The sequence below is a fragment of the Camelus bactrianus genome, chromosome 8 (assembly GCF_048773025.1).
Source record: "Camelus bactrianus isolate YW-2024 breed Bactrian camel chromosome 8, ASM4877302v1, whole genome shotgun sequence".
NCBI classification, from domain to species: Eukaryota; Metazoa; Chordata; class Mammalia; order Artiodactyla; family Camelidae; genus Camelus; species Camelus bactrianus.
Window position 1 is genome coordinate 11261282 of NC_133546.1, and position 21717 is coordinate 11282998.

The following is a 21717-nucleotide window of genomic DNA, read 5'->3' on the forward strand; positions in this document are numbered from 1 at the left end:
TTTCGATTTTGTACAGGTGAGATGAAAGGCACATTGTTTCTTCAAGTCTTCAATCCTTTTGAAGTACAATAAAATGATCACTTGAATATACCTGTGAACAATGCTCTTATTTTTAAAAATCTTGGGTTTTGTACCACATGTGGTGTATTTCCAAAATTTCATTTTCTTTTTTGGCAGGTTTATTGCCAGTTCTCGCTCTCATTTTGCTATTAACCTTTGCCAAATCTCTACTTCCACACCCACCTCTTACAAAAGTTCATTTACATGTAGTCTGAATGAACTGAAAAAAAAAATGTATCTGCAAAGGAGAACTAATTTTAAGAAAAGTTTGTCATACAACTATTTCATCATATTTAAATATTCAATGCATATATATTTTATGAATGTATATATGTATGCCCCATAAAGAATTATCATTAGTCATAGGTCAGAAGCCTGAGTGACACTAAAAAACTATTCATATATTGTACTATCTCTGTGAAGGGTCATCCTTTTCTTTCCTTTTCTTTTTTTTTAAATGGAGGTACTGGAGATTGAACCCAGGACCTTGTGCATGCTAAGCATGTGCTCTACTACTGAGTCATTCCCACTTCCCAATCCTTTTCTTTTAAATAAGAACCCTAGCTCCTTTTCTTCTAAGTACTGCCAACACTGGAACATGTACTGTTTCATTCCCTGGGCCACCTCACAAGGCTGCTCAGGTTATGTACTGAACAACCCTGGAAGACATCTTTTACATAAAATATGTGAATGCCCCCGCCCACCCCGCAGTTGAGCAGGTACAGTGTGTATAAACATGCACAGTTATCCCATTTTTCTGATCTCCCTCTCCCCTCTGTCTTTCCTAAAACATGCCTCCTCCATACTCTACCTTTTTAGTTTTCTTCCGGACTCTGGAATCCTTTTTTCATTCAATGTCTTCATTGAAATCCATTCAATTTCTTCAGGATCCCCAGTGAACTCTGAATGACATCCCTCCCTCCCTCTCTGTCAGGGGACACGCCAGAGACCACACTTACAGCCAAGTGGGGCAGTAGGGAGGCAGCAGCATAGCTTAGGGGGAGACAACGGGCTTAGGAATCAGGTAGCCCATCGCTGTCTCTCACCAGTAGAACGGAATTGAGCAAGTTAGTCAACCTTTCTGTCTGACAGATGGAGATAATACTAGTAACTATCTTACACTCTGATGAAAAGATTAAATGAAATAATGCTTAGGATAGTGGCTGACAAATTTCTCAATAAATGGTAGTTTATAAAAAGATGGAATTGTTGGGGGTATAAGGGAAGAGTTGTGGTTATGCATAAATAAGCCATCCGGTGTATGGACAACAACAACAACAAAAACATAAGAAAACAAGTCTCTATGCACACCTCTGTTTCCCCTCCCACAGCCTCCCCCAACCCACCCGTTAGGCTAAAGCTAAAGAGATGAGATCGAGCTGTTCTCTGTTGGCTTCAAGGCTGTACCTAATTTTTGGTTTAATCTGGTTCCACCTCTATGGATTCAGATGGGGATGAGGGTGTAAGGGAGTGAGGGGAAAGTGTCCCCTAGAATGAGATTTTTTTTCTAGACCCCAATACCCTTAGGAACACCAGACAACAGGTCTCCAGGATGTCATTCTTGTAGCATCCACGGCAGAAGAGTTCCTTGGGGAGAGCTCAGGCAAGAGTTCATACCCGGCCATTCCTTCAGTGACACGTGGAAGGAAAGCCTTGCATGAGAGTTTGAAGATCCTCATCAGCATGTGTATTCAGAAGCAGGAGTTGTGTGGTTGTGAAGTGGCTACAAATTGGGCCCCAGGGCAGTGCCCAGACATCTGGGTGGTGCTTGGTCTCTCTGTCACTTGGTCTCTCTCAAATGTTCAACAGTGTAGAAAGGAACTCCAAAGGGGATTGTCCCAACATGTGACTCCCCCAACAGAGAAGCTGTAGGCTCACTGGGGAGCTGAGAGCCATTATCACACCAGTGTCACCGAAATGTGAAATTTTCTCGGGTGCAGTTTGAGATTTTAGGACACAGAACTCACAGTGGTTGCAGAAAAATGTTACAGTGCAAAGAGCCTTTCTTACAAGATGTTTTAGACAAAACTTTTTATGAATCATAAATAAAATTGTAACACATATCTCCTATTCAACATGTCAGAAGTTCAGAAATCCCCTAGAACGGTTACTACTTGAACTTCTATGTTCCTTTTACTTACACTGGGGGCCAGCTGAGGAGTGATGGGCACGATCTGTGTTATTTAGAAGCCTGGCCCCGAGGCCACGGGGGCAGAACAAGCCTGGAAATGAAGCTGCACTGGCCTTTGAGGTGTCCCTGTCTGAGGAGCCGGGGTTCTGGAGGGGTCTGGGGCAGAAAGAGGCCTCATTCCGCTTTGAGTCTGCTGCCACGTCTGCCTCAAAATCTCTTTCCGCAGCTGCAGGTCACAGCGACTACACTCATCCCCTAGGACCTGCTGCGACAAGCCACCATACACTGCCTGACTTGAAACAGCAGAAACTGAGTGGCGCTTCTGGAGCCTAAAAGTCTGAAGTCAAGGTGTCAGCAGGGCCCACGCACTCTGAGGTCTGGAGGCTCGGGTCCTCCCTTGCCTCTTCCTGGTTTCTGGTGGCTCCCGACAATCCTTGATGCTGCTTGGCTGGGAGCTGCACCCCTCCAATCTCTGCCTCCCTCTTCCCACGGCTTCTCCCCATGTGTGTCTGTCTCCAAATTCCCCTCTTCTTACAAGGCACCAGTCGCACCTGATTAAGGCTCACCAGAGTCCAGCATGACCTCGTCTTCACTTGGTTAGATCTGCCAAGACACTCTTTCTAATCAAGGTCAAGGTCACCGGGACTGGAGGGTGGGACTTCAACATGTTTTTTTCCCCCAGCGTATCTTTTGGGGGAACACAATTCACTCCATAACAGGGACGTGGATAGTCTGCATTGACACAGGGGAGTCCAACAAATAGGGCAAAATTCTCTCCAGAACGCCGTGCAAGCACACTGCTCTCACAGCCACTCGTAAATGCCTGATCTTGCGATTTATTTATTTTTTTTTGAGGGGGGAGGTAATTAGGTTTTTATTTATTTATTTTTAATGGGGGTACTGGGGATTGAACCCAGGACCTCGTGCATGATAAGCACACACTGTACCTCTGAGCTATACCCACCCCCTCCCCAGACATAGATTTTACACAGTTCTTCATGTTATTCTAATGTACCTTCTTCAACGAGACACAAGTCCCTAGGGCTTACACTTTCCCTCACTCTCATCTGGCCTCTCAGTATCTTGCCTCCATTCTCTCCGACGTTGGTGTAGAGGCAACATCACGATATATATTCCAGATAAAGTACAGGAAGATCATTTTGTAGTAGAATAAAGCGTTATAGAAAACTGCTTTTTTTTTGACAAACTCAGTTGACTAAAGTAATATAAAGGGAAAAAAAGCTTTGCGAATGCAGGGTAGAATAAGATAATCACCCCCTATGTCTAAAAGTTAAATAATTTAAACTTAAAAGTTTCAAATCTATATAAATGAGAAATCCATGCATTTTAGAAGTCAGGTAATGAAACTATTCTTTAATATCGCAAACTTCTTGGCTCTTAAGGAAAAAGTGTTTGATTTGTTAATTATTTAGGACAAATGTCGGGGATGTCATTTCTGCCCATTTTAGGAACGCTAATTTGCTGACTTGCATTTCATAACTGCTCCATGAAGTCTGCTGTTTCCTTCTCTAGACTGTGTGGACCTGCTGGAGCTCCCTCAGTGTCACGTCTCTTAAAGGAAATAAGATAAGGCCGTAGATACTTTTTCTCGCTGTGTGTGCCTGTACGTCGCATTTCTGAGTGCGTCTGACCATGAAGGATGCATTGATTTTCATACACTGATTCGCATTAATAGGAAAGCATTTGAATTTATAGCAAATGCTTTGGCCGCCATCTCTGATGTTACTGTAACTGAAGTAGCTCAGAAGCACAAAAGGTCATGTCAGGCATTTACGTAAAATTTATTAGAGCTGTTTGTAGAGGCACCTTGTGTGTTATTGCTTAGTTCATGCACTTTACAGGAAATCCTGTCATTGTATCAGTTCCTTCCATGTTTCAGCTGTTTCTCATTATAAATAAAAGCCTTTCTTGCCAAGGGCCCCTGAGCCACACGAGGTGGGACGTGGACCTCTGTGAAGTCTTGCTCACTCTTTAGAACGAGAGGCTTCCTCAAGCTTGAGCGTGGAAAGTGTGGGCTGGATTTCACATTCACTCTATTGCTGGGTCCAAGCTACAAGGCACCATTTATTGACAACCTTCCAAAGAAAAGGCTTAAGACACTGAGTCACAAGTGTATTCACTCACCCGTTGTTAGTCTACCTTCTCTGAGTTTCCAAATCTAACTCTACCCCTGAGACAACAGCCATTTTTACAGAAAATTTTTACACGGACCTTTTCATAAAGGCCTCACGGATAAAATTATATGAAAAAAGCTTCCCGCCTGTCATCAGCATTACCTTTATCCCCACTTCACATCAGTAACACGTAGATGTGATCATATTTTAGGCGTGGCCGCCTCATGGATATGCTCCACATGCAAGAGCTGGAAGACTAATTCCTCTCTGACCACCACTTCACTTTCAAATTCAAGTGCTGGGAGGCAGGACTGAGTCGACTATGCTGTGGAATCAAATGAATCTCGAACTCTGGGGACTTTAAAGCAACAGGGGGTTAGTTCTCATTCAGGGCATACTCTGACGCCGGTCATGTGGCTCTCTTCCAAGGGATGAGTCAAGAAGATATATATTCTATACAGATGAGTGGTTTCAGAGTGTCTCCCATTGGTGCTTCTACAAATAATTCTGCATTTTCCAGGAGGGGAAGGGGCAAAAGGAAGGAAGGAGAGGATGGAAGCTGGGTGTCTCTGGATAATTATTTGAAACCACAGCTGGCAGTCCTTCAAGAGGTTAGGAACAGTTTGCTCCAGGGAAGGCCTATTCCTTGAAGGTCCTTAATAATAAACAAACCAACCTGAAGAATACACTTACATTCATTTAATCTATACCAAGCTTAGAGCTGTGCTAATAATATTCAATCAAGCATGAAGTGGATCATGGATTGCATCTTGTTGGATAATAAACTAAACGGTAATAAATAGTTCTAAAGTTCCAAGGCACCTTCAAACTTTAGCTTTTATCCTCCCAACAACCCCGTGAAGTAAGCAGCACTTTTTAATCTTTGTTTTACAGATGAGGAAGCCAAGGCTCAGGGAGGTGAAGTGAGTTAGAGAACGTTAACTGTTCCTTGTGAAAATGTTAGGATTAAAGTTTATCTCTTTTGCTTTTGCAGCTCCATCTTTCCCCCTGCATTCATCCCACATAGATTCATGCTGGGGCAGAGACAGACCTTGGGAAATGGTGTATCTTCTCTTGGTATCACACAAAGGCATCAGAAGATGTCAGATGTATACTTTGCAACTTTTCCATCAGAATTAGGCCCTCCAGGCATGTGAGGGAAGGGAGCATCCTGCCTTTGACATTCATGCTGAGGTAGGTATGGACTCTCAACCCTCAGTATCCCCCGGCACTTGCAGAACCATGTCATTTCACTTGCATCTCTTCATTCTAATAGAGAATTGTGATTTTTTGTGACCCTGAATCTTCCTATCCATGAATATGGTCAGCCTTTCTGTTTTCAATCTTTCTTTTAGTTCCTGGTAGTGTTTTAAGATTTTCTTCATATAGATTTTGCACATTTCATCTTTAATTCTTAAGAATTTTTATTTTTATTTTAATGGAACCATTTACTCAACTATAGATTCTAAATGGTTGTTGTTTGTGCATAAAATTATTGATTTTTACATATTAACTTTTACCTTTAGTCAACCTATCACCTTCTCTTATTTTAAATAGCTTTATAGTTGATTCACTTGGGTTTCATGGATCAAAAATCATACCTTCAAATAATAATTTTATATCTGCTTTTCAAATTTTTATAACTATTATGTTTTCCCCTGCATAATTGTACTGTCTACTGTCTCCAGGACTGTGTTAAGTAATAATTGTGGCAAAGAACACCTTTGTCCTTTTTCTGTTTTTTTTTTTTTTTTCCTGTTTTGAGGGGGTAATTAAGTTTATTTATCTGTTTTCTTAATGGAGCTAGTGGGGATTGAACCCAGGACCTTGTGCATGCTAAGCATGCACTCTACCACTGAGCTATACCCTCCCCTCCTATTTTCAACATTATCATAGGTATGTGTTTTGATTAGATGGCACATGTCAGTGCCTGAACACATCAGATCTCTTTGACCAGATATTTGGACCTGTCCTACGTATTAATGGAATGCAGATTTAAAAAAAAAAAAAACAACTGAATCGAGATGTGCTGTAAGTGTAAAATATGCATTAGACTTTGAAGGCTTAGTATGAAAAAAGAATTTAAAATATTTCAGTGATTTCTATATTGACTGCATGTTGTAATACTAATAAATTGGATATCTGGATTAGATAAAATATGTTATTAAAAATAATTCTGCCTTTTTACTTTTTCAAACTTGGTTTTAGAAGATTTAAAGTTACATATGGGGTTTTATTTGTGGCTTGCATTATATTTCATATAGATTTGCAATGTAATATATATTACTCAGTGCTGTCTATACCTACCTACCTACCAACTAGTCCCTGTGAATTCGGGAGGAAGAGGCCACAATGAGTGGACGTTTTTTGTCCTTTGGTTTTGTATGGTTCTCTTATTGTTGACATGGACACTGCACTTACACTGCAGTGAGTAACTAGGCGCCTTTAGACGTTCTCCTGGAGCTCAGTGAAACCTGCCTTCTTGACGTACAGCGCTCTGGGAGGGGGTGGGCTTATTTGCATAGAGTACAGAGACCCCCGCCACACACCCAACCTGCTCCCTAAACTTTACTTACTTATTTATTTTTTTGAAGAATAAACAGTCAATTTTGTTGAGCTCAGACTAGGAGTCCATGGGCCTAAATTTTAAAATTAAGCGATGTGTAGATGAACCAATGTCATAAAAGGGCAAGGAGGTGACTGAAATAAAATTATTTGGAGGAAAGTGGTGATCTGTTTGCAATCCTTCCTCAATGCAGAATCTAGAGGTTCAGAGAGGGAGATCTGGGGTTTAGCACAGAGCGTGGATAATGCCGAGAGTCATCTAGACTTACCTGTTTTGACCCGGTGATTCTGTTTGGGGAGGTAATGTCTGAATGGGGGGCTTTGACACTCAGTGTGGGGCACAACTCAGCCTGCATCCGTGCCTGGCCCTGCAGCTACTCCGGGGGCAGCAGGTAAGCTCAGGGAGCCTGAGAAATAAATATCCTGCACACACCCCTTTCAGGGGCTCATCCCATCCCCAGTGAGGCTGCATTTGTATTCAAGTAAGTCACACCTGTTAGTACTTAGTGTCTTCACGCTATTGGAAACAGGTGTGGCTTATAAAGCGGGTGTTGCTAATCTTAAAATCAGCAGCCAAATAGTTGCAAAAATTGCCAGTCCTTTGAAAATAAGGTGGTTTCCTAATCCCGGTCCATCTTCATCACGGTTATCGGCAGCAGCAGCAGCAGGTGTGGCTGTCGGGGAGGAGGGGCCGGTGCAGGAGTAATTTATCTTTGCTCTAAAGCAGCAGCAGTGGATCTGATTCCGGATAAAATCATAAACTAGGCAAAAAATTGTTTTGTTTTGGGGACCACCTCAATTTCCTGTTTCTAGTCCTGGGGTACTTTCCCCTTAAACCAACATTGCCTCTCTTTTACTCTCTTCACATTTTTTTCATTCATCCAACATACATTTATTGAGTACCTTCTATGCCATGTGTCAGGAAGACAAAAATGAGTAAGATACAGTTCTTGGTCTCCAGGCTGGTCTAATGAAGTGAGAAGATTATGGGAATAAGTGGGAAGAAAATCACGAGGGAGTAATCTTTGCCAAAGGTGTTACATCGTTGAGTGGTTAGAGCATCAATATTCTGGATAACAGCTGAAGGTGGTCATCAGTGTCCCTACAGAGATGTCCAATTTACCTGAACACAGGGTCTGAGGATGTTACTCAGCTCTGGGGTATTTACCCTACTAGGCTCTGAAGAGAAAGGAAGGAGAAGAGTACATGCCTCGTTCCTATCGTCTCCCCACGTACATGAACCCCAGATAACAGGTGTGGAAATAAGGGTTCATAAAAGTAGCGACTTGCTAAAGGTCCATAGTGTGCAGAAGAGCTGAGATTTGAGCTCAGGTCTGTTTGAAATTGAAGTTCAAGCTCTTTCTACTTGACCACTCTGCCCACACAGGAGGAACTCTCTAAATAAAAACCTCAGATGCTGTAACAGGTGCGGGGCCAATTCCTTTGGATAGGAGCCCTCCCCGTTTCCATTTTGTCATCCAGACAGGCAAATGCATGTAAGACTGGCCCTTCGCAGTGACAGCTGAACCATCATGCCCTTCTCTGCTAAGAAAGCAAACCCGAGGACCAGCAGGCAGAGTGGATGGGTTCAGAGGGTCTGGCTTCCGATAGGCTGATCACTCAGTAGGGGCTACAGAAAGCAAGTCAGATGCGTTGCTTTTCACTGTGATTATTCTCTGCCCTACCCGCACACGGCAAGGCTCAGATCCCACACCTCCCAGAAGGCCCTCCAAAAGCTATTGCAGGGCAGGGGATGTGCCTTGAATTAATTCTGTACTTCCTTTTGTGCCTGACATAACATTTAAAACATCTTCAAAAAAATCTTTTGGCAAACTCTGGACACGATGTTCCCCCCAATGGCTTGGCTCTATTAGAGTTGAAAATTGGTATTTCATGACTAACACAGGTTTTCTCATGAACTCCACCCTGAGTGCACTGCTGACTCGGACAGGAAGCACTGCTGTGATCACAAAGAAATACATGATTCACGGGAAAGCCTGCCTTGATTCCTCAGCTGCCACCGCCTCCGTGGTCATGTGTTTTGTGATGCTTGAACATTAGGGGAGTTTCCAGTCTTGTTTTGATTCCTTTTCCCTGAATCTCCCTCCTATCGGGGCTCTCCTCCCTGAAAATGTCATGTTTTTCACATCGTTCAAAGCAAAAAACAAAACAAAAATGACAACAGGACAACACACCGCAAAACCAGAAATTCTTAACTAGCCCAAGTGATCATTTTAAAATCAAACACACATGCACACACCCCTCACAGCATTCCCTTCATTTCCTTGGAAGCTTTGAAGCTCAAGGCTGGCCACATAAATTCCAAGTCTCCTTTGGCAGGCAGACACCCAACATATATTTTCCATCCCTTATAGAAAAGAAACCAGAAACGTTATTTTCCTTTGATTTGCTCAGAATTACTGGGGTTATTCTTCTTGTTTCCACTGGTGATCGGTGCAGGATTTACCCCTGCCTGGCCCTCGGTTCTGGCCCAGACCTTCATCTCCATCACATCTCGCAGTGGCTTGGCTGGTGTCCCCTGTTTGGGCGCTATGAACACAGTGGTTTGCAGAACATGATTCAAGTTCCCCTTTCTCAAAATATTGTCTTCCCCAAATACTACTATGTATAAAATAGATAAACAACAAGTTTCTTCTGTAGAGCAAAGGGAGCTCTATTCAATATCTTGTAGTAACCTCTAATGAAAAGAATATGAAAAGGAATATATGTATGTCTGAAATATGATGCTGTGCACCAGAAACTGACACAACAGCATAAACTGACTATTCTTGAATTAAAAAGTCCTGTTTTCCCTTTTTATCTGTTCCCAAACCTGAACTATATCATTTCTTTTCTGGTTAGTGAGGCAGGTGGGGGCAGGAAGGCCACCACAGAGGCAGGAGACACTTTCATGAGCACACGTGATTCTGTCAGGTCACACGGCAAGGGGGTGAATATGGAAAGCCACATCCTGGGGGGTAAAGGCAACAGACAGCAGCAAAAGAAACAGCAAATGTCAGGTGACTGCACACACCTGAAACTGACTCAAAGAAAAGGGCTGACACCCAGAGGAAGGGGGAGATGGCTGCGGTTGAGAAGGTGAAGCTTAGTATTTTGCCTTGACCTGGCCTCTCCTGTTTGGGGGAGAAACTAGTTTCTGGTTCTGTAAATGGAGATGAGAAAAATTAGACAGGAGAATTAAACAAATAGAAACTGTAGAGGAGTGCCAGAAACAATTTGACTGAAAATGTTATGAGAAGACAGTAAATCTGTGTTGACATGTAGTAAATATCCACAACGGAAGATGCGTCCAATAGTGTAACTCACCTGTTCATCCTTTTCCGAGATAATGCCGCCTCAGAAGCTCACAAGCCTCACAGTGGGGCGAGAACACTATTATGAGTGGCCTTTTCAGGTGAAGAAACAGGCTGACAGAGGTTAAGTGCCTTGTGCGGTGACACAGCTGGTTAGTGACGGACCTATGACCTGAACACAGAGGTCCTGAGTCCCATTCTCACGCCCTGTGCCTGAGTGAGGACCAGCCTCACACAGGTCTCTCCTTTCATATTCTACGGTGGTGAAGAAAACATAGCGACTTAGGAGGAAGACAAAACAGTATGAGAATACGTTTGGACACTAATCCCCTGTGAAATCTAGGTGGACTTTTGAGGGAGGAATCGATTCTATCAGATTAATTCTCTTTCCACTTAAAGTGAGACCAAGTTAAAATGGGAAGGAAACCGGTTCTGCAAATCGCATCTGCTCTCACCTCAGGAGGCGAGGTCTCGAGGCTGAAAATTCCAAGTCAGGATCAAACAGGACAGTTTGCTGCTTTCTTTGCTCTCTGAGCAGACCAGCCTGGCACCTGATACCAGACTCCGCTTTTCAATTTCCAAGGGAGAAATTCCCCTTTCAAAACTACAGGCATAGGTGGGGCCAACTTGTCTCTTTGGGGAATTTGCTAACAGAGAACTTCCTGTAGTTTTTATATTAAGGCTGGATCTCTTGCAACATACAGTAGCTCATTAACCAAACCTGTAGCTGTGACCTGTTGGGCTTTGAATGGAATTTCAGGTGTCTCTCAAGCTGTCATTGGGGCCGACCCGCTCATGCTTTGGTAACAATCAACCCCCAATCCTCAGGGGCTTAAAACAACAAATGTCTCTTTCTCGTTCATGCTGTGTATTCCAGCTGGTTGACAGAGGGGCTTTGCGTAGAGTGGTCATTCAAATATTCAGGCTGATGGAGAAGGTCACCAAGACAGAGGGAGAAGAGAGAGAGAGAGCCCTGAAGATCTCGCACTGGGGGTCCAATGCCCCAGAAGAGAAGTGACATTGTTCACAGTCCTCTGGCCAGATCAGTCTTACGGCCCCGCCCTTAATGGGAGTGGGAAGTCCAGTCCTACCTTATGCCTAGAAGGCAGAGCTGGAAATACTGGTAAACAGCACCAGCGGCTGTCACAGCCCACACATAGATAGATGAGACCCTGCGAAATGACACCCTGTAAATTAAATCTTTTTTTCCTAGTGATGCTGATGGTATTATTACCTAAAAAAAATGGAATATTCCAAGATGCTTCTTCATAGCTACAGTCACCAAATGAGAAGTAAGGTTCAAGGTTGGGAGAAAAACAGGATTTTAACATAGTCGTGATTACACTGGTCATGAGCATAAGAGGAAGGAAGCTCTTCTTTTTGATCGGGAAGTAAAGCAGTAAGTTTTTTGTTTGCTTGTTGAGCGGAAGAGGCTGCAGTATATTAGAGTCTAGAGTAGTGATGGCAATTAGATTCTATCTTCTCTAAAAATTCCAGTTTATTGGTTATGGCACCTTAAAATAGCAGACTCCAGATTTCTGTGATTTCTTACTTCTGTTGGTAAAACATGCAACTTATTTACTTTCACCTCCACTTATCTATATGCATTTAATTATAAATTACTGCTATTTATTGCATATACGAGAAAACATTGACAAAAATAGAAGTTGAAACTAGAAAGAGGCAATCTGATATTTTCTTCCTACCCTGCCAGGAACCGTCTTATCTGTCCACTTTGGAGACAACTGTTCTTGTTGAACTGGACTTTCGGGTCAGATTAAGGCTCGGTTCTTACTGAGTAGCCATGTCTGTCAAGCAAGGGGAGAAGGAGGGTGTCTGTTCCAGATCGTCGACATCTCTGATCGGAGTCAGGATTTTCCTACAAGGGTTGGCTACCCTACATTCAGTTTTATTTCTTTCCTACTGTAACAAGACATCCCACCCCAGGTCTCCATTTTTAGATCATGGTAAGTTACACTCCTTGACACCTCTTCCATTGACTTTTTCCAGTAGGTTCTTTCTAATCTGAATCCAGTGGATAATTCCACAGAGGAATCAACAATGCAGCTGCAAGTTCACAAGAGTGAGCAATTAGACAGTGGCTGGCAAATTTATATCAAAACTAGTTATAAATTAAGGGCTCCTAAATTTGAAGGACAGGAATTACTATGTGCTAGACAGATTTTGTAAAATATCTTATTTTGCAAAATAGCTGATACCTTCCAGCAAAGAACTGGAGAATTTTCTGTGTTCGTGGTTGGAATTACAGAGGATTTATCTACTTTTAGCACAGAAAACAATTTTAGAAACATTGATTTTTTTTAGGAACCTTGAAAGGTTGAGGAAAGAATTTGGCTCTAAAAGATTGACCTCTAGGTTATTGTGAGGAGTGATAATGCATTTTCTTCCTTTCTTACGCTTATTAAACTCAAGTAGGAAGACCAGGTATTCTGACGTTTGGATGTTTATGCATTGTAATAGAACAGGGATTTTGTTCAAAATACAAAATTAACATATCATCTTTCCCAAGGATGGATATTGCCATGGGAATGTCTATTTATTTATGTTTTCATTTATTTGTTTTGGAAAGAAGGTTTTAACATACTGACAAAATTTATTGACAGTCCCTTCAAATCTGGCAGTGGTTTGTAGGAGTATAATATGAAATAATCAAGATCAGAAACTTTCAGGAAGTGAGGGATTCTGCGTGACCAATGTAGTTGTTCCAGAGTTTAAAGAAGTGGAAGGAAGTGAAGGTGGGGACATTTCAAAGATATCTACAGGGCTGCAAGCATGAATAAAGATTTTTATATATTGTGTATAAATAATATGTAAGTTATATATAAAATGTAACATAATTTAGATTTTGTGTGTGTTTAACAGCCCAGCCTGTACAAATAGACTGTTTCCATGGGAGATGTGATACGTAAACACAATTCGGTCCTTGTTCCACTGATCTTATGGCCTCTAATCCCTAATAAGTTTCTTTATCAAGCGCTTCGGAAAAACAAATATTTTTTTCATGTATCAAAAATTCATAACTGGTGACTGACATTTCTTTTTTCTAACAGATGGTGCTATCTTACTGCTGGCTATTCCAGGGCAAACCCTCCAGATAAATAAATCTCTTTTCTCCACTTATCAACCACTGGTTTAAGTACATCCGTCCCATGGGCCAATCAAGTATCCTAATATCTTAAGAACAAAATCTCTTAAAAACTCTCTAATAATAAATGTGCTAATTCCTCAGTAATTTTCCTTCATTAGCCTCTCCTTTTTTATTGAAAGCCAAACATAGAATGGATGCATAACTTACTTCTGGCTTCTTAATTCTTTGTTTGACTTGGCTGTTGGTAGATTAAAGGAAGGTATTCATTCACACAGCCAGATTGTGTTGACCTAAAATACCAAAGGGATTTTGAATAACTCTTCTATGTACATCTCCAAATATTTAAAAAGGAAAAGATAGCTTCATTGTGTGAGGCCCTTTCAGATTCAGTGGTCATTTGGTGACCTCTCTAAGTCCTTTTAAGCTTTATGATTTCTTGACATCATGATTTTTGAGTTGTATTAAGCCAATTAAAATTGTTGGATGCAACATGTAAATATAGATCCAGCTAACACGCCAGTTATTTGCATCTCCTTGCCCAGTTTTCTGATGAATGTTGCCACGTTTAATGGAATGGCTTGAAAGTTAAATTTAGGTGCAACAATTGAGTTATATTGAATACCTAATAGAGTGTGTCTTTATAAAGCAATTTTAATTTAATCTCTCATTACCTTTTTAAACATTTTTACTGAGAACAATTTCAAACATATGTAAAAGTAGGACTAGCATAATGAAATCCCAATACCCATCATCCAACTTCAATAATTATTAACTATTAATGAATTATGTTGCCAGACTTGTTTTTCCTATACGTCCCCTCCTCTGATTCCATGTTGGTTATTTTTTTTTTTACAATTTTATTGAGGTATAATTTCACATACCACAAAATTCACCCATTGTAAATAAATGTGCACTTACCCTGAATTGTAATACAATGATTTTTTTTTATTGAGATATAGATGATGTACAATATTGTGTAATTTTCAAGTGTATAATATAGTGATTCACAATTTTTAAGTTATAATTCACTTATAGTTATTATAAACTATTGACTATTTTCCTTGTGCTGCATAATATATCCCTGTAGCTTTTTTATTTTATACATCGTACTTTGTACCTCACAATCCTTTACCCTTATCTTGCCCCTCTCCCTTTCTCTCGCCCCACTGGTAACCATTAATTTGTTCCCTATATCTATAAGTCTGTTTCTTTTTCATTATATTCACTAGTTGTTTTATTTTTTAGATTCCATGTGTAAGTGATACCACGCAGTATTTGTCCTTCTCTGACTAAGCATAATACCCTCCAAGTCCATCCATGTTGCAAATGGCAAAAGTTCGTTCCTTCCTATGGTTGAGTAATATTCCATTGTGTGTATACACCACATCTTGTTTATCCCTTCATCTGCTGGTGGACACTTAGGTTGCTTCCATACCTTGGCTATTGAAAATAATGCTGCTAGGAACATCAGGGTGCATATATCTTTTCAAATTAATGTTTTTGTTTTCTTTAGATGTATAAGCAGGAGTGGAATTGTTGAATCATATGGTTGTTCCAGTTTCAGTTTTTTGAGGAGCCTCCATACTGTTTTCCACAATAACTTCACCAATTTACATTCCCGCCAACAGCATATAAGGGTTCCCTTTTCTCTACATCCTCTCCAACTTTTGTTATTTGTAGTCTTTTTAATACTAGTCATTCTGACAGGTGTGAAGTGATGTCTCATGTGGTTTCTCTGATAATTAGTTCTGTGAAGCATCTTTTCATGTGCCTGTTGGAAATGAAATATGTCCATACAGTGAAATACAATTTGGCAATAAAAGAGATGAAGTACTGTTACCTGCTGCAGCACTGATGAACGTTATATCAAAAACATTATGCTAAATAAAAAAAGATGAGAAAGACCATGTATTGTATGATTTCACTTATATGAAGTGTCCAGAAAAAGGAAATCTATTGACTTGCTGGTTAGTGGTTACCCAAGGCTGAGTGTAGGAGTGGGGACTGACTGCAAGCAGGCAGAGGGAAACTGTTGGGGTGATGGACATGTTCAAAAACTAGATTCTGGTGATGGTTTCACAACTCAATGAATTCACTTAAAATCATTGCATTACAATTCAATGTAAGTGCACATTTGCTACAATGGGGACTTATGGAAGCTGGAAGTCCAAGAGCAAAGATGCATTTCTTCTTCTCACCAGAAGAAAAAAAAAAAAACTACAAAATATTATTTAGAAAATTGAAAGACATGAAAATAGATTTGGCTGTACTGCACTAATGGATTGGAAAACTCAATGTAACAGAAATATCAACTCTCCCCGATTTATGGATCAAATAAAATCCCAAAAACAGTTATTGCAGGTATAATTTTGTGGACATTGACTTCGTCTTTAAATTCACAAAAAAATCCAAGGGGTTAAGAAATAGCCAGGACCATCTTAAGGAAGAACAAATTTGACAAACTGTAAAGTTATAGTAATTAAGACAGTAGGATATTGGTGCTGCACCGAGGGTCCACAAGGCCATTCTCAGATCTGATGATACTTTAGAAGGGCTCACGCAGGACTCAGCATGTAGTCATACTCAGGGATATGAGTTATCACAGTGAAAGGATACAAAGGATACAAAGCAAAATCAGACATGGGAAAAGCTCATGAAGTGCAGTCCGGAGGAAACCAGGGGCAAACTTCCAAGTCCTCTCCCATCGGAATCGTATTTAATTCCCCCGCAAGTTATGACAACATGTGTGAGATGGTGTCTATCAGAGAAGCTCATCAAAGAATCACTATCACTACGCAGGACTTTTACGGGGGGGGCTTGGCAGGTTCTAGTATTCTGTATTCTACATATTCCGCCAAGTACGCTCCCAAGTTCCAAACTCTTAGAGGGAAAGCCAGGGTTTAGCACAAACCGTATTGTTTGTACAAATAGTTCAGGTACAGTGAGACCCTCTTATTAGTTCTGGGAGTGATAGGAATTCTTCCTAAATCTAAGTTCCCACACGCCAGCCAAGGACCAACCGTATATGCAGGCCTATCGAAGACAGCATCCTCAGGCCTGCGTTGTTAACTCTTTTCTGAACAGGTGCCAAGATGAATAAACAGAACAACAGAACAGGAAAAAAAAGTCCAGAAATAGATGTACACATATACCTGGTATGTGACAAAGATGTTATTGCTATTTAGGAGGAAAAGATGGAATTTTTAATAAATGAGGCTGGATTGTTTGGTTATCTAAATGAAAAAAAGTGAATCTTGACACCTACTTTACATGATATCCAAATAGCAATTCCAGATGGATCAAAATAATAAAGCTTATAGACGATAACTTAGAGAATGTCATCATGACCTCGTAGGCCAGGTGTTGTTAAAAGTTCACGAAAAGCAGCAACCATAAAGGAAGAAGTAGATATACTGGACGTGATTAAAATTGAGAACTTTGTTTTACCAAAAGCTAGCATTGAGTAAAATAAATAAGCCACGGAGTGGGAGAAATGCATGAAAAATATTATGATATATAAAGGTCTTGAATGCAAAATATATAAGGAATTCCTACAAGTCAAAATAAATAAACAATGCAATTTTATTTTTTTAATTGAACTATAGTTGGTTACAATGTGTCAATTTCTAGTGTACAGCATAATGTTTCAGTCATACAGATACATACATATATTTGTTTTCATTTTAGGTTATTGCAAGATATTGAATATAGTTTCCCATGCTATACAGAAGAAATTTGTTTTTTATCTATTGTATATATAGTAGTTAATATTTGCACATCTCAAACTCACCATTTATCCCTTCCTACCCCCTTTCCTCCTGGTAACCATAAGTTTATTTACCATGTCTGTGAGTCTGTTTCTGTTTAAACAATGTGATTTTTAAAAGTGGACAAAGGACTTAACTAGACAGGCACTTACCAAAAAAGGGTACCCATATGGCCAATAAACATATGAGAAGTTCTTTATAGAAATTTCCTCTTGCTGCTGTAACGAGTTACCACAAGCTTAGTGATCTATGACTGACTCCTTAGAATAAACCCCACAGAAATGTGTACCAGTAATCATCGAGACATATAGTAGAATCCACACAGTAGCCTTGTTCCTAACAGCTCCAAACGGGAAACAATCCAGATGTCCAGCAACAGGAGGATGAATAGATAAACTGTGATATATTCGTGCAATGGAATACTAAATAACAATGAGAAGGAAGGAACTACTACTATTACTACACGTAACTACAGGGATGAATGTCCCAAATATGACACGGAGGAAAACCATCCAGACACACAGAGTACATACCGTCTGAGTCCACTTACATGAAGCTCAAAATTAGGCACAGTTACCGTGTGGTGTTAGAAGCCAGAGTAGCAGTCCCCATAGGAAAGCTCATGAACAGGAGGGGGCAATGGGAAATCTCAGCAGTGCTGGTGATGTTCTGGATCTTGATTTGGGGCTGCTTGCAAACAGATGTGTTCATTCTAAAAGATTCATCAGGTTCTCACTGTTTGCACCCTTTTCTACATGTAGGCTATACTTCAGTGAAGTGAACTTACAAAATAAGTAAACAAATATGCATGCCGTCTTTTTGAGCAATCTTTGAAGGGGAAGCAAGTCATTATCTTGTAAACGTTTCCCTTTGCCACCCCACCCTGAAGTTCTTTGCTTGAAGGAAAAATTTGTTTCCTTTTCAGTATCCTCATGCTCTCCAGTTGAAGGCTGGGTCCAATTTTAAGTTAGCAGAGGAGCTGGAAAGTTGAGAATATCCTTTCAGGAAATGGGTCCTGAATTGTTCGAATGTGTTTCACAGGTTACAAAAACAGGCTTGGTGGGAATTTCAACTTCAGCATTTAATCTACTGCCAACTGCACTTGACACAGATACTGCAGTGACTCATCATCCCAGGTTGTGACAATGAGATTAAGATGCGTTTGGGAGCTCAGGCACAAAGGGGATCAGTTACCAGTAAGCCAGCTTCTCTTTGCTTTGTCTTTTCAATAATACAGATACTCTCAGTGGCTTTCAAGCCTGTGGATGACTGAAGATGTCCTCTAAGTATGAGATTCCATTCAGTTCTTTGAAGTTTCTTTTTACCTCACTGAAATTATTTGTTCACTTGTTTACTTATTTATAAATTTGCTTTAAGAAACCCTGTAGTGAAAGAGAGAGAAGAAAAGGATGACCAGGCTTCTTCCCTTTGGAATCAGTGAATCTCGATTTCTGCAGCCCTCATGGATCACTCAGTCAACCAGGTATCCAGAGAGCCGAGGGGACCGTATTTCTGAATCTTCATGGTTCCATAAAAGAGAACTTCCACTCCAGTTCCCTTGAGGGAACATTAAGAGGACAACTTCAGCTCTTTTGACCTCCACCTCCACTTTGTGAGTTACCTGACTCCGCTTGGTGACTTACCTGCTTGATGAGATCAGAGAGAACCCTGAGTCCTCAGTGACCTGGTTCCCTGTTTCTCTCGGAGCAGTGTGATCCGAAGCCGTCGGCTTTACCTCTCATCCAGCAGAGCACGTCCTGGAGAGGGATGGGCTTGTGGGTGTTTAAGCTGAACTTACAGCCTTCAGGACCGGGAGGATGATTATGGCTGCAGGTCCAAGCTGTCTTCTTCAACATGCCTTTTTCAGTAAAAAACCTTATAACTTGATTTCTTTTCTTTCTGACTCTGTGTCTATTTCTTGATTGGGCTCACTCCTCTTTGATTTCAGATGGCTGCATTTTGTAGTCTGTTCAGGCTGCTATAATAAAATACCAAACTGGGTGGCTTATAAACAACAGAAATTTATTGGTCATAGTTCTGGAGGCTGGGAAGTTCAAGGTCAAGTGTCCGGCAGATCTGGTAAGGGCTGTCTTTTCACATGGTGGAAAGGGCAATGAAACTTTCTGGGGTCTTGGTTATAAGGGCACTAATCCTATACATGATGGCTCTACCCTCACGACCTAATCACCTCCTGAAGTTCCCACTTCCAAATACCATCACACTGGAAGCTAGAATTTAACCTATGAATTTTGGAAAACACAAACATTCAGTCTAAGCATCACACAATGTCCAGAAGCATGCGGCTCTTCCTACGAGGCTCAGAAAGCATGGGCATATTGCTCTGAACAGATCAGACTGTTAGAAAGAAAAGAAAGGTTTACTAAGTTTTAAGGAGAAATTAAAAACAAGGAAAGCAAGAAATATACAAAGAAAAACAAGAACAATAAAAGAGTTCAATATTGAAAGCTAGGTAAATGCTAGAATCAGGAATTCAGATGCCTCAAGCCCCTTGAGGTTGGTTCATTAGTAGTCCGGCTCAAAAAGTCAACAAGGAGACTAATATGATTATTTTTCTGATTACATAGGTAATACTAGTGCAGAAAACTTCAGCAACAGAGAACAGTATGAAGAAGAATGTTGAAAATCACCTAAAATTCCCCCAATAGGGTAACCACTCAATGTTTTGGGAAACGTTCTTCAGAGAAGAGGCCAGAGGTAGGCTTTTGAAGTCCTAGAAATGTCCTATATTTTTATGTGGTTGGTAGTCGCATGGGTGTATGTAAAGTAAAAATTCTACCAGCTGTACAAGATTTGGGCACTTAACTGTATATATATTTTTAAAAGCCTTCCAGATATTTCTTTCTCTCTGTACAATTTTACAGAAACAGACTAATATTATCCATGCTGTTTTCATAAGTCATTCCTCAAGGGATTATATAAACTCTTTCCATAGCAATATACTTTTCTATATATCTTTGTCTCAGACAAGGAATGTTTGGTGGGAAGGTTTAGAATCTTATGAAAGCTGGTTTAAGAAAATAGAAGTTCTAGGGAAAGAAAGTAATAGACATTCTACCATCATCCCAGACCAATTATATATCTTATTTTAAAATTTCTTGAATATCTTTAAGCCAATCTTCTGAGCCAGAGTAATTTTCTTACTTGCTATTAATGCAGGAATCTTAGACTTTTATTGTAACCTCAGAGAGTAGTGTCATGATTTCCATCAGACAGTTTTCTTGCTGAAAGGTCATTTACTGAGGTCTAGAGGAATCCATGGAATTCACAATGTGTGTATATCAAACTACCCAATGCAACTATGCCTACGAAGTAGAAAGATAAATGTCAGAGATGGTAACCTTCATCTTGCCAACAAATCAAAATCAATGGTTTAATTATGTGGGTAAATGGCATTAATATCTTATGATACTATCTTAGAAATTTACTCAGTGGACAATTTTTGGTTGAGAATCTGACAAGTACAACATTGTGTTGGATGCTGGGGATACAATAATTCACATGACTTTTATGCTGGACCTCGATGAACACAGACTCCAGTGTAAAGATGAGTGTAGAATGCTTCTTTCGAAACAAGTTCTCAAGATGGGTATTCCCTGATTTCCTGATTGCCCAAGGCTAATTGCTGCATGAGTATAATCTCCCTGGGGATACTGATGGACCCCTAAAATGAAGGAAATGTGTAGAGTTGGAAAGAGTAAAGGAGAGCAGAGGTCTAAAAACCCAGAGAGGCATTTGGAGGTTGGTCAAAAAGTGAAGCAAGCCGGTAGAAGATAAAGAAGCCAAGTTTTCAAGCCAGAAATTTGAGACATAGGCAACAAAAAGAAATGGATCTGGAGAAGAAGGGGATGGGGGAATTAACACTGTGAAAGAGAATGAGGAAGGGTAAACGAAGCCCAGGGTACTGCAGGAGTCAGAGGTTTGATACTAAGGGTGAGTACCCTGGGCTAAATGGCCCCAGGGGAAGAGAAGGGAACAGGCTCAGACGAAAAAATACACTTGCAGGAAATGTGATGTAACTCAGGAACCCGCAAGAATCTGCTTCATCAGAACAGCAAATCAAGATAAGTTGCACTCAATTCCGTTTTAAGTACCAGATTTATTGAAGAGAAGATAAAAGTTTTAATTGCCTGGTACAGGGTGAATAAAAAGCATTAGTCCTTCCCCTCAAAGAACATATTAACATCTTCTGGTATTTTCTGAGATTCCTACTCCTGTCCACTTAGGTTACATGATGAATAGAGACAACATCAAGAAACTTGAGTCTTTTCATTAATGGAATGTAAAGTCTACTGAAGATGGATTAAAAACACAACATAAAATATAACAAAATATTACCAGTTGGCAGTTGGTGGGTGGTCTGGTTAGTCAGTTGTTCTAGAATAAGGGTCAAACTGGAAAAATGTAAGAATCAAACAAAAATTATGACCCGAGATGGGATACTTAATACTGATCATTAAGAATAAGAAAGGGCATTTGAAGAAGTAAAACACAATTCAATTAATCCTTGGTGAACGTTCATGTTGAAGATAATGGTTAATGGACTCACCTCTGTGAACCCCTAACCTTGACATCTGAGCCAAATACTTAGCATGAAAGAGATGCTAATCAGCTCAAT

At 40.4% G+C, this 21717-nt stretch overlaps 1 non-coding gene across 1 annotated transcript; it reads right to left on the bottom strand.

The window, feature by feature from the left end:
- Positions 1-3083: 3083 nt before the first annotated feature.
- On the bottom strand, positions 3084-3156 carry TRNAD-AUC (transfer RNA aspartic acid (anticodon AUC)). The gene has a single exon. It is a non-coding gene; the product is annotated as a tRNA-Asp (tRNA).
- Between the last annotated feature and the right edge of the window lie 18561 nt (positions 3157-21717).